Source organism: Chrysemys picta, chromosome 19 (assembly GCF_011386835.1).
Source record: "Chrysemys picta bellii isolate R12L10 chromosome 19, ASM1138683v2, whole genome shotgun sequence".
NCBI classification, from domain to species: Eukaryota; Metazoa; Chordata; order Testudines; family Emydidae; genus Chrysemys; species Chrysemys picta.
Window position 1 is genome coordinate 24,615,099 of NC_088809.1, and position 11,210 is coordinate 24,626,308.

General features: G+C 56.5%; 1 long non-coding RNA gene across 1 annotated transcript; it reads left to right on the forward strand.

Moving 5' to 3' along the window:
* Positions 1–1,614: 1,614 nt before the first annotated feature.
* On the forward strand, positions 1,615–9,330 carry LOC135976657 (uncharacterized). The gene is made up of 2 exons (XR_010593977.1): positions 1,615–2,169; positions 7,172–9,330. It is a non-coding gene; the product is annotated as an uncharacterized LOC135976657 (long non-coding RNA).
* Positions 9,331–11,210: the final 1,880 nt, after the last annotated feature.

The following is an 11,210-nucleotide window of genomic DNA, read 5'->3' on the forward strand; positions in this document are numbered from 1 at the left end:
GCTCTTTAATGCAGGCCAACAGGCCATGAATTTCCATGAGCTCATGTGGACTGTTTATCCTGGAAAATTTCTTTTGCTCAGTGAAAATATAAAGGACACCTACAGGGAGGAGAGGGCTCTTGAGTTGGCCATATGCAGCATCTCAGTACCACACAACAGTGATCTCAGCAAGTCTTGCATGCTGTGATTCCTGCACGCCTGGTTCTGTGTCCACATTTGAAAAAGGATATTGAGAAACTGGAGAGGGTGCAGAGAAGAACGATTTGAGGGTCCGAGAAAACAATTTATAGCAAGAGACTTGAAGAGCTCAATCTGCTTAACTGATCAAAAAGCAGAGTGAGAGATCCCAGTGTCTATGTACTTTCATGGGGAGAAAATACTTGATACTAACGGGCTCTTTAACTTATGGAGAAAGGCAGAACAGGAACAATGGTTGGAAGTTAAACCCAGATTAGAAGTAGCAATGTTAACAGTGAGTGTGATTAACCGCTGGAACAAGCTACCAAAGGAAGTGATGGATTCTCTGTTTCTTGGTGCCTGCTAACCCTGGCTGGATGCCTTTCTAGAAGAGATGCTTTAGCCAAGCACAAGTCACTGGGCATCACATCAGGGTAACTGGGCAAAATGTGATATGCAGGAGCTACTGGCCTTAAACTGAAAGACAATGAGCACAATGGCACTAGCCTTCCCCTACCAGGAGGGCATGTTGCCTCAGATGATCCAAAGTCTACCCAGACTATAGGGCGTGGTTCTACAGAGCATCAGCATGGATTTATTCCCCAGAGGCATGGGTCATGGTGCTACATACCACCAGCAGCAACATGGCTGGCCCAAGGTGCATTGAGGTGTCACCGCACACTCATGTATGAGCTGTAGTTGAGGCCTCTGGAAATACTGGTGACATTTTGTCCAATTGTATAGCAGGAAAGTTTTGAAAATCTGCAGGTTTGTATAATACAAATTGCTCCGGACGCAAAGGCAAATGATCAGCAGCTAGGTAGGAAATTACCTGTCACTTTAGTCTGTAGCTTGAAATAAAATGGACTAAAATCTTCCCCCATATTCATTCCATCTTGAGAGTTTCCCCAGAGATTTTTCTGTCCCCCCAAGATTTTTTCAGTTCCTCTCAGACAAGGGCCTGAGAGGCAGGAACAAGCGCTCTGGAAGATGGGCCCCTGAGATGCAAAGGCAGAGTGGGGCCGAAGCACCCAGGGGGAGAGCTCTCTGATAGACCCTTGGGGTGGCTGCCCTGTCCCCCACTCAGCGCAGGGGGAAGCCGCAAGTTCCAGGGCATGGGGCACTAGTTCTTGCTCATCCTGTGCAATCCCACGTTCTGGGGTCAGTAGTTCCTGTTCTGAGGAGCAGATTTCCAGGCTGCAGGTGCATGTTCCACTTCCTCCTTGGCGGGCTCTGGGCTGTGTAATGTGTTTGCCTTGGCTGTTTGCCACCAGAGCAGCCGCACTAAAAACAGGCTCTGGCTAAATGAGAAGAGACACCATTGCTATGCAGCAGTACGGCCCCCTGTCAGCAAGCAGCATCCCTCCGGCCTCTTGTGGCTGGGGTGGCAATGCAGGGTATCCCAGGTGGCCAGAGAGGGTGCAGAGCCTGGCCAGGACAGGTTGAGGTCCCCAGGGGGCTGGCTGACATGGGACCCAGATCCCTGCAGTGGGCTTGTGTCTGGCCTGGAGGTGGTGTAGCTCTGCACGAGGGGAGTGGTGGCTCTGTCCACAGGAGGCTGGCAGATGGGGCAGAGCTGGGGAGACGCTTGTGTCCTGCCTGCAGAGCTGCGCTGTCTCATCTGTAATGGGCTGGTGAACAGGTTCTTCAGCTGGTGTGTGCCCCCCGCCTGCCCTGGGTAAACAGCCTTCCTCCCTGTCATAACTATAAAGGGAAGGGTAGCAGCTCTCCTGTGTACAGTACTATAAAATCCCTCCTGGCCAGAGACTCCAAAATCCTTTTACCTGTAAAGGGTTAAGAAGCTCAGGTAACCTGGCTGACACCTGACCCAAAGGACCAATAAGGGGACAAGATACTTTCAAATCTTGGGGGGGGGAGGCTTTTGTTTGTGCTCTTTGTTTGGGAAGTTGTTCGCTCTTGGGACTAAGAGGGACCAGACATCAATCCAGGCTCTCCACGTCTTTCTGAACAAGTATCTCATATTTCAAACTTGTAAGTAAACAGCCAGGCAAGGCGTGTTAGTTTACCTTTGTTTTCTCAACTTGTAAATGTATCTTTTACTAGGGTGTTTACCTCTGTTTGCTGTACTTTGAACCTAAGGCTAGAGGGGGTTCCTCTGGGCTCTTTAAGTTTGATTACCCTGTAAAGTTATTTTCCATCCTGATTTTACAGAGATGATTTTTACCTTTTCTTTAATTAAAAGCCTTCTTTTTAAGAACCTGATTGATTTTCCTTGTTTTTAGATCCAGGGGGGTTGGATCTTGATCCACCAGGAGTTGGTGGAAGGGAGGAGGGGGAATGGTTAATTTCTCCTTGTTTTAAGATCCAAGGGGTTTGGATCTGTATTCACCAGGGAATTGGTGAAGAGTCTCTCAAGGCTACCCAGGGAAGGGAATTAGCATCGAGAGTGGTGGCAGCGGACCAGATCTAAGCTGGTAGTTAAGCTTAGAAGTTTCATGCAGGCCCCCACATTTGTACCCTAAAGTTCAAAGTGGGGAAGCAGCCTTGACACTCCCGCCACAGGGCTGTCTCCCTGGTCATAACACAGGGCAGATAGGCCCCGACAACTAAGCCTGAGCTAGCCGGTGCCCCATTACCCCCACTCTGACTGTGCATTGGCCCACAGGCTGCTGGGGCCGCTCCGTGTGCACGTTCTCTGGCCCCTGGCCCCACTGAGGCCCTACGGAAGAGAGGCCTGGGAATGGGCTGTGCTGTGCTGTGCCTGGTGTGAGCGCCGGCATGCAGCTAACAGGGACGGTTACTGGGGAAATGCAGGGGCAGAATGCGGGACAGTCAAGGGGCCAAAGCAAGGAGTGGGGAGGGGAGGAGGGAGGGGAAGGAGAGAGGGAGGGTTTCTGGTCAATCGGTGACTCCCTGAGAACACAGGGGCGGTGCTAGCTAGGCCTCCTCCAGGGCCCAGCAAGACCCACGCCTGACGGCGCTCCCCAGTGCCCCTGGGGCCTGCGTGCCACGGCCCCGCGCTCCCTGTCCTGACCCAGCAGGGCCCCGCGTAGCTTCAGGGGGCGGGTTCCTCTGAAGCGCAGTAGTGGTTCAGGCTTCCCCAGCTAGCTCCAGTCCAGTAACAGCCTGGCTCTGCCTGGGTCGGGCACGTCCCAGACGCATGGGGGCAGGAGCTGAGCCCAACACTGTGTCTGGGACATTGGAACTCCCTGAGGGGGGCCAGGCCTCCCAGCCCCCCAAGCCTTCGCCTGACCTGAGCAAGAACCAGGGCAGTGACCTGCAGGGCCTGAGGCGCTCTCGCCCCAAAGCCACGCCAGGCCTGTGCTCCGGGTAGGGCTGCAAGCTTTCTAATCACAAAAAACCGAATACCTCTGCCCCACCCCTGCCACTGCCTTGCCCCTTCCCCAAGGCCCCGCCCCTTCCCCAGGCCCCGCTCCTGCCCCACCCCTTCCCCAAGGCCCCTCCCCCCGCTCACTACATTTCCCCCTCCCTCAGTGGCTCACTCTCCCCCATCCTCACTCACTTTCACTGGGCTGGGGCAGGGGTTGCGGTGCGGGAGGGGGTGAGGACTCTGGCTGGGAGTGCAGGTTCTGGGATGGGGCTGAGGATGAGGGGTTGGGTGCAGGAGGCTGGGGGTGGGGCCGAGGGATTCGGAATGTGGGAGGGGGCTGTGAGTTGAGGCAGGGGATTGGGCTGTGGGAGGGGTGAGAGCTCTGGGCTGGGGGTGCTGGCTCTGGGGTGGGGCTGAGGGGTTTGGGGGGCCCTAGGCAGGCACCCCTTCCCCAGCTCCCATTGGCCAGGAGCCGGTCCTCGGGCAGCGCACAGAGCCCCATGGCCCCCCTGCCTAGGAGCTGGACCTGCTGGCCGCTTCCGGGGCGCAGCGCGGTGCCAGGACAGGTAGGGATTAGCCTGCCTTGGCTCTGCAGCACCGCTGACCGGACCTTTAACGGCCCGGTCGGCAGTGCTGACTGGAGCCACCAGGGTCCCTTTTTGGCCGTGTGTTCAGGTCCAAAACCGGACACCTGGTCACACTATGTGCAGGGCTGGGGGGTGGGGGGGCTGTGAGGGCTCTCTCCACCTGCCTGGGGGGAATGGGGCCAGCAGGCCTGTGCTCTGGCCATGCAGCGGGGGGAGAACAGGGAGAAGGGGCCAGCTCAGGCCCCAAAAATCCTCGCTGTTGGCACTGGCAGTGTTGGTCCGTGGGCAGCGAGGGGGAGCGGACAGGCCCTGAGTGGAGCCGCTCCGAGGGGCCTATGGCTGCTCCAGCTTATCGCTCCCCATGCTGGCTCCTTGCTCAGCTCCCCTGCTCCTGGGGGGGACGGGGGACTGCAGAGCACGATCATGAGCGGCAGCTGAGCACTTCGCTGGTGCAGTGTGTGACGAACTGGGACTGTTCGTAATGTGGTCTTTGAATGCTGAGTGGGAGTGTTGGCTGGGAAGGCAGGGGAGTGTGGCTAGGATGGTCTGCATTGGGGGATGGGAGACTGGCCGTGAGGGAGAATACCTGAGCATGTAACATGAGAACCCAGGAAGGGGTTAGAGGCCAGGTGACACCTTTGCCCGGGAAACTGAACAAAGGCTGTGGGAGGGGTCTCTGAAGGGAGAGTTTCAGAGCTGGCTGGTGATATGACTGGGAGGGAGACGGGGCTCTGATCCCCCGAAGGGGCTGTGGTGCCCTGGGACCCCAAGATGGACCTAACTGGGGGGGATCCTGTTGTCTGTGCCTGCAAGACCTGTCTTGGACTGTGTCCCTGTTGTCTAAATAAACCTTCTGCTTTACTGGCTGGCTGAGAGTCATGGTGAATCGCAGGAAGCCGGGGGGGCAGGGCCCTGAGCCCCCCCACACTCCGTGACACAGTGGGGTCGTGTCTGCGGCTGGCTGCATGTGGCCCTGGAGAGCGGCTCACTGCAGGCCGGTCCCTGCTTCCTGGGTGAATAAACCCGGCTCGGAAGGACCTCCCACCTCCCCTGGAACCTGCTCTCGGCTGCCAGGATGCCGGACCAGGGCCCTCTCTGCAGGCGCTGTCCTGAGGGGACGCTGCTCGAGAATGCTGGCATGGGCGGCGAGTGCTATAGGCCCTGGCCCGGGGCTCGGCTCCAGCAATGTTTGAGGCCAGGTCTCTCCCTCTGCCCCGCCTTCCGCCCCCTGCCGGGTGATTTAAAATGGCCCGGGGCCCCCACCAACCACCGGCAGCACAGCAGAGCTGAGCGGCTTCCTCTCTGCTCACCCCATGTGGTGCCGGCCCCTCCCTGCAGCCCCTGGGCAGGGTGGGTCTGTGTCCCGCCCCTGCGGCCAATAGGAAGCTGTGGGGGCAGTGCATGGAGTTAGCAGCATGCGGAGGCCCTCCGGCCCACCCTGCCTAGGAGCCCCAGGTAAGCGCCGCACCTCCCACCACCTCCCAGAGCCTGAACCCCCAGCCCAGAGCCTGCACCCAAACTCCGTCCCAGAGCCTGCACCCCTCACCCCCTCCTACACCCCCACCCGTCCCAGAGCCTGCACCCAAACTCCGTCCCAGAACCTGCACCCCTCACCCCCTCCTACACCCCCACCCGTCCCAGAGCCTGCACCCAAACTCCGTCCCAGAGCCTGTACCCCTCACCCCCTCCTACACCCCCACCCGTCCCAGAGCCTGCACCCCTTCTGCATGCCAATCCCCTGCCCCGGCCCAGGGCCTGCACCCCCGACCTCCTCCCAAGCCCAAACTCCCTCCCAGAACCGTAGGCAGGTGGGGGTGGAGGTTTCGGGGGGCGGCTCTGGGCATTCTGGGCACCACCAACATTTCTACAAACCTGCCACCTCTGGATGCTGGGGCTGGGCCTGGCTCTCAAACACTGTCATCCTGCTGCAGGCTCCGGGACTTTCCAGGGCTGCTTTCCCCCCGACTGTATTTCTCGCCACAGCTCCCAGCCTGGCAGCAGAGCGGGCTGGGGTCACACTGCGCCTCTTAGATCCAGACGTTTGCTCAGTGCCACTGGGAGGATGTTACCTGTAAGATCCCCAGATTCCCCTCCGACCCCGGCACCCCTCCATCCTCATCTTCGGTGTGCCCTGCAATTGTCGTCCTGTCTTCCAGCCCTCGCCGGTCTGCCCGCACCAGTGGTTCCACCCTGTAACTCTCCTGCGATCCAGTCTGGGCCTGTTCCTTTCTCCCCCCAGCTCCGCTAGTGCCCCTCACTCCCAACATGCAGCCCCTGCTAGCCCAGCCCTGGGCTCCCCCCAAGCACTACCAGTGCCCCTCACTCCCAACATGCAGCCCCTGCTAGCCCAGCCCTGGGCTCCCCCCGAGCACTACCAGTGCCCCTCACTCCCAACATGCAGCCCCTGCTAGCCCAGCCCTGAGATCCCCCCAGCTCTCCCAGTGCCCCTCACTCCCGACACACAGCCCCTGCTAGCCCAGCCCTGAGATCCCCCCAGCTCTACCAGTGCCCCTCACTCCTGACACACAGCCCCCACTATCCCAGCCTTGGGGTGAGGACAAAGTGGGGAGGGGAGCTGGCGCTGAGAGACAGAAGGGAAGGGAAGCAAAGGGGGCATGGAGAGGTGCAAGGGACAGTGCCCGTGTGCACAGCGTAGCCCAGGCAGGCAGGATCTCTGACAGCACCGTTCTGGGAGCACTGGTCCTGGTGAACGCAGCTCAGATGTCTGTCTGAGCCTAAGCAGCAGAGCTCCCTTCCCAGAAAACAGCGCCGGGTCCTGCCCTCGCTGCCTCTCATTCCAGTGGGCAGCTGCTCAGGCCAGACCTCCTCCAGCTGTGTCTGCGGCAGCCAGGCCAGCTGTGTCTGCACAACTCCCTGCTGGCTGCATGGCAGCACGTGGGCTGAATGAGAACGAGCACGCAGTCAAACCCGCATAGCCGTGGGGGAATCAGGGCTGATGGGGAGCTGAGGGTTGGGCATGGGCCCTGGCTGCCCCAGCCTCACCATGTCCCAGAGGACAAGTCCTGCTGGGAACCCCGGTGCACTCAGGGAAGGGGAAAGAGCCCCTCACGCCAGATGTTTACATGCCCCTTGACCTCGTGTTCTCTCCCGGCAGGTTCTGTCTGGGTCACAGGGACGGGACTGATCAGTCTCAAAGACTCCGGCTGTTTAGCTGCTCCAGACTGAACAGTGACGTGATCGCAGTGTAGCCGGACCTTCTTGGGGAGAAAACACGCGGCACTAAAGGGCTCTTGACTCTAACAGAGAAAGGCAGAACAAGAACCAACGGCTGGAACCTCAAGCCAGATACCTTCAGATATGAAATTGGGCCAAAAATGTTACCACTGAAGGAGATCAACCACTGGGGCAAACGCCAAGGAAGTGGTGGATTTGCCATCTCTTGGGGTCATCTCAGCCAGACTGGCCCATTTCTGGAATATGCTTCAGCCACACACAAGTTCTCCACAGGGGGAATGTGATGCTCTGCGGAGGGTCAGATATAATGGTCCCTTCTGGCCTTGAGCGCTATGAATCTGCGGCTGAGTCTCAGAAGCCCTGGAGGCAGTTCAGCCCTTCTGTAACCCTCCAGCATCAGGCATGGGGAGCTGCCTCCTGCGGCTCTCAGTTCCCCGTGCCTCAGTCACCAGTTGCTGCTCCAGCCTTGGCCGCCTCACCCAGCTTTGCTGAGGCCTTGGCCATGTGGTGAGGCCCCGAGGGGAGCTCCCGGGTGCTGGCTTCTGCAGCCTGGGCAGTGCAGAGTGCTCATTGCACTGAGTTCCTTTCAGTCTGGCCCATCCCCATCTGCACCCCTGGCTAACGATCCCTGCCTGGTTTGCTGCAGGTCCCAGCATCGGGTTCGCAAACATTCAGGGCCCCATTGCCGAAATTCAGGGCAGGGCCAGGTAGAGCTGCCCCCACCCCCACCTGCAGCCCCACTGGAGCCTGGAGGCCTGGGTGCAGGCACTGAGGAGGCAGAGCCAGATGGTACCTCCTCCCTCAAGCTGGATTGCTGGAAGTCTGGGCGGAGGCTGGCCAGGCTGCTGCTGTCCTGGGCTGGTTTTAGGAGAAAGGCCTGAGCCTGGCTGGTCACAGAGCACGTGGCATCTTGCCCCTTCTCAGGGGGGCAAAGCCAGTGGGTGAAGGGGGAGTGGCAACCATGCTGCCTGGCTGAGCACTGGCTGGAGGCCGGGGCACCAGCACGCTCCAGCTGTGATGCTGCTTCTGTCCCCGTGTCCGCACGGGCCCAGTTACCCTTCGGCAACTCCTGAGCCCCTTTGCATCAAGCACCTCCAGGATCGCACTCAGCTCCCTGGGTCTGCTCACCCCACTCCAGCCCCTGCATTCTCGCGTTGTCTCTGGACCCCCAGAGCCGCACTGAGAGCTCTCCTGGACAAGGACGGAGGGTTAGCACTGCTCCCTGCAGCCCCCGCCCTTTACCAGAGCCCAGGCCCCTGACCCAGTGCGTGCCCCAGGTGAAGCCCCAAGCAGGCTGTGCCCCTGCCCGGGGTGGGGTTGTGGGTCTGGGCACTGAATATGGGTGTGTATGAGGGGGGCCGCGGTTGTGGGAGCAGCCCCATTGCCTGGGCCGCCTGGTCACATCCCCTGGGTTTCAGCCCATTGTGGAAGCAGAGAAAGAACTGACAGGAAGGGGATTGCAATGCATGACAGTTTGTTAGCAAGAGTCAGGCTAACTGTAACCCTAATAGCGCGAGATTTGTAGAAGCGAGGAATGTGTGAGGTGAGGGGGAAAGAACCGTGTGAGAAGTTGTTGGGACCTTGTGTAGATAATGTGTAGATAATATGGAATGTAGACTAAGGCTACATCTACACTACGGGGGGGGGGGGGTCGATTTAAGATACGCAAATTCAGCTACGCGAATAGTGTAGCTGAATTCGACGTATCGCAGCCGACTTACCCCGCTGTGAGGACGGCGGCAAAATCGACCTCTGCGGCTTCCCGTCGACGGCGCTTACTCCCACCTCCGCTGGTGGAGTAAGAGCGTCGATTCGGGGATCCCCGAGAGGTCAATTTCTACCCGCCGATTCAGGCGGGTAGTGTAGACCCAGCCTAAGAGTCTACATTAGTGAGCAAAACAAGATATCAGAATGACCTTTGTATAAACAAAATGCAGCTGTTGCTCATTATTGTCTGTAACCAAAGGTATAAATGCTTGCTGTAATTGTTTACCTGTTGAGAGACCTGTTTAGCTCTCTCCCTCTATGCAATTGATAGAGAGAAAATAAAGTATCTGATTTGCTGTACCCAAACAAAAAGTGAGAACTCTGTTATTCTCAGACACCATGGAGATTGTGAGATTTCTTGCACCCCGAGTGGGCTGCAGCAAGAGCCTGTGCTACCCAGCGCGCCGACCCCAACCCCCATTCCTCGGCGGCGCAGCCAAGAACGGTCCTGGGAGTGGGTCTGGGGGACTGGGCTGCACCCACAGCCACACTGGGCTCGGACGCCGAGTGGGGCAGGGGGCTGCAGGCTAGTGGGACATGGCCAGCTGGGGTGAGGGCGACAGACTTACAGTCGCCGGGGAGAATTACAGTGCATGTGTGTGCACACCCCACGCCCCCCCGGAGGAGCCCCACAGAATGTGCGTGCTCACCCCCTCCCCCACTCACAGGAGTCAATCATCACCACAGACTCCCACCCCCAGGGAGTCCAACAGCACCCACAGCACGTCGTGCACCCCTTGTACACAGTGGGACAAAGCTTCCTCCCAGAGAGACACACCAGACGTGTTCACACTATGACATGTTAATGCCCTGCCAGGAACGGCTGCTGTGAGCGTAAATCAGGTATTTACACACGGTGCCACTTAGTGGCTGACCCCTGTAATGCAGTTTAACATCTGCATTCCTACCATTTACACTATTGACACTACCACGCTGTCTTTGAAGTTCAATATGGATCAGACTGTTAAGTGTTTGAATCGTGCTGGATTTCTAACTGCGCGACATGAACACATAACAACTGGGTCATCTAGCTATCCATTGGCTGGCTGTGGTCGGTTTGGAATCCTTGAGTCATCTTGTTCTGCATCCGCCATCTGTAGAGTTTGCTGTGTGGATTGTTCTTTCCCAGGCACACGCTGCCGATGTTGATGGTTTCTGTTTAACTCTTCACTGTTGGTCTCAATCACATATGATCTGGGGGCTGAATTCTTTTTCTTTATAACAGCTGGAGTTGTCCGTCCTTTTTCTCCACCCAGTTTGACACAAACAAGGTCACCAGGTTCTAGACAGGGCAGTTCTCAAACTGACTGACATCTGTTGTAAAAGTATTCATAAACACTTTTAGCTTTTTTATCAAATTTGGCTACTTTCTTCATGTCTGGCCACTTTGGAGATAGATTATTTTCCAAAGTTGGAACAATAGTTCTGAGTTGTCATCCCATCCGAAGTGGTAGTGGACTATATCCAGTAGTTGCCGTTGGTGTTGATCTGTAGTTCAGAAGGGCAAGAAATGGATCTTCCTATTGTAGGATTTTCTTGGCTAGTAACATGATCAAATTCATATTTTGCTTGGAATGACTTAAATTCTGCAGTGGTGAATTGTGGTTCTTTGTCACTGGTTGTTTTGGAATACTAAAGTGAGCAAAAGTGCACAACTGTTTCTCAATAACACTACAGCATGTTATGTATTTCAAGTGCCTTATTTCTATATACTTGGAAAAATAATTCACTATGACCAGGTAATTATGTCCTCTGAATTTGCATAAATCTGCAGCTAGTCATTTCCAAGGACTGTCTGGTAGAGGTGTTGTTATTAAAGGTTCTCTGTGTTGGTCTGTTTGTTCTGCAATGTTCACATGCAGATACTTTATTTTTTATGTTCTTGATGCTGCATGGCCATCACGCTGACTGGTTGGCTCACTCACAGCATTTAGTTAATCCTTGATGTCCTTCATGGGTGAGGTTTTGTTTGGAATTATGATGCAATCACCTTTAATCATGAGTCCATTTGACGCACTTAATTGTCTAGGCACCACAAAGTTGTCTCTTGTCACTTCTGTAGTGTCCGTTAGATAATTTGGCCAGCCGGTCCTAATGTAACTTAGAACTTCTTGAAGTTACATGTCTGTTGAGGTTGCTTTTTGTAGCTGGAGTAGTTTTTTTTCTGACACTGGTCTGAATGTGTCCACAGC